The 2,500-nt window shown below is 25.2% G+C and overlaps 1 protein-coding gene across 1 annotated transcript in view; it reads right to left on the bottom strand.

Annotated features, from left to right (window-relative positions):
- Positions 1–2,103: 2,103 nt before the first annotated feature.
- Positions 2,104–2,500, bottom strand: part of LOC119583849 (glucose-1-phosphate adenylyltransferase-like) — a 7,302-nt gene continuing 6,905 nt past the window's right edge. The window contains exon 6 of the mRNA XM_037932578.1: positions 2,104–2,500. This exon is cut by the window's right edge and continues 758 nt beyond it. The gene's annotated coding sequence lies outside the window, so the exon portion shown is untranslated.

The following is a 2,500-nucleotide window of genomic DNA, read 5'->3' as shown; positions in this document are numbered from 1 at the left end:
TATATATATATATATATATATATATATATATATATATATATATATATATATATATATATATATATATATATATACATAGAGAGAGAGAGAGAGATTTGTATATATATATATATATATTTATATAAGTGTGTATATATATATATATATATATATATAATTCTCAGACACACACACAAACACATAAACAAACTAGAAAGTGCACGATTTACTACTTTGGAGGAAAAAAAAAGGAGAGGGGTAGCTTGATTATGCTGCTCAACTATGTCAAAGGTTAAGCAAAGATGACTTTATAAATTTTAACACAAGAAGGACGAGAGGACACAGTAAAAAAAAATTAAAGTAAAAAGAAGCGAGAGAGATGTCCAAAAGTTCATGCCAAAAATGTGCATCGATTTAAAGAGTTACACCATCTGAGCTCTTCTCCCGTATATATATATATATATATATATATATATATATATATATATATATATATATATATATATATATATATGTATGTGTGTGTGTGTGTGTGTGAGTATATATATATATATATATATATATATATATATATATATATATATATATATATATATATATATATATATATCGAAAACAAGGAAAATAAACTAAAATAATAATGAAAGCCTACTCATTCATTTCTTTTCTTCAGTCACCGTTAAAGAGTATAAAAAATAATCATTCGCTACATGCTATGAATGGAATACAAATAATAAGGATTACCGATGCATTAACCATTTAAAATTTATGGGAAGATACAAGTGTTAATTTGTCGCAACGAGTCGTAATTCTAAAATGATGCTGCTGAAACTGACCCGCAGTTACCGCGCCTGGGAGAAAAAATATGAACGTAGCTGTCTTATTTGGAGCGCGCGCGCGCGCGCGCGCGCGCGTGTGTGTGTGTGTGTGTGTGTGTGTGTGTATGTGTGAATAATTAAAAAATATATATATAAATATATATATATATATATATATATATATATATGTATATATATATACATAAATAAATATGTATATTTAATATTTATTTATTTTTTATATTATAAATATATATATATAATATAATATATATATATATATATATATATATATATATATATATATATGTGCACACATGACTCGTGACGTTTCGAACCCATCAGAGGCAGTAAAAGCTAACAATACACAAACTGCACCAAGTGTGTACAGCAATCATCTAATTATTATCAGTATTTTTTTCTACCATTAACATAATTTTTATTGTAATTATAATTATAATTATTACTATTGTTGTTATTATTACTAGCATTTTATCATTTTAATTTGTCATTTTCTTATCATTATCATTAACATGGACGTTATTTTTGTTTCTACCATTATTGTTATTATATTATTATTATTATTATTATTATTATTATTATTATTATTGTTAATATTATCATTGCTGATTTTGTTATTGTTGTTGATGTTATTATTATTATTATTAGTAGTAGTAGTAGTAGTAGTAGTAGTATTGTTATCATTATTATTATTAATATTATTATTATTATCATTATAATTATTATCATTATCATTTTCATTTTATATTATTATCTTTTATAATTTTTATCATGATCATTATTTTTGTTGTTGTATTTTCAACATCCTGCTCTTTTTGGAAATTCTTAAGGAAAATGTATGCTGCACAAATTATCTCTTTGCAACAGGATTATTTTTTTAAACATAATTTTCATCAGATTTTCAAAAGACAGCCAATATAACACTTGCAAGATACAGATGTTTTCTAACAAAAAACTCAACTTCCCTTCATCTGAAAATAAAAGTTAGACCATAAATCTCTCATTCAGATATACACTTTAAACCCACATATCTATTTTTCTCCAAACTATATATCATTAATGGTCAGTGATGACTAATAACTGGAAATATGTTTATTACTTAATGCACATCTTCAAGAGATCTGGGTTTTGAATGTTCTTCATTTAAACAACTATATACTCCAATAGTCTTAGGTCTTTATCTTATGCATACAGGCAGGAGAAATCAGATAAGCAATGGTATTCCATCTTCTTAAGGAAAATTGTGTATGCACATATGTGAGAAAGAAAGAAAAAAAAAAACAGCAAGGAAAAAATATCTTTATTTCTTCATAGGCAGTGACTACAGTTATAGTATATGTAGCATTACTGCAATTTTTAAAGCTATGACACATCAAATGCTGCTATATAAATAACAGCTTCTTCCTCTGTACAAGTCATCTGCTAACAGTCTAACCTAGCATAACATTGCTCTTGTTATTGAGTTTTTGTTGTTAATGTTCTATGTTGTTAATATTTTCCAAAATTCAGAGTTAATGCCAAATCATATAGCTACATTGAGAAATGTATCTTTAATTTACAAAAGTGGCTAGAATTGCTTCAACACAAAATTTAATCTATGTATACCATAACTAAAGCCATTTCATTGCCTGAAATATCAGACCTTATTGTATATTCAAAAATCAATGACACAAAACCTCACC

Source organism: Penaeus monodon, chromosome 17 (genome assembly GCF_015228065.2).
Source record: "Penaeus monodon isolate SGIC_2016 chromosome 17, NSTDA_Pmon_1, whole genome shotgun sequence".
Classification (NCBI taxonomy): domain Eukaryota; kingdom Metazoa; phylum Arthropoda; class Malacostraca; order Decapoda; family Penaeidae; genus Penaeus; species Penaeus monodon.
The sequence above is the reverse complement of the archived record's forward strand: the minus strand, read 5'-3'. Positions and strand labels throughout refer to the sequence as shown.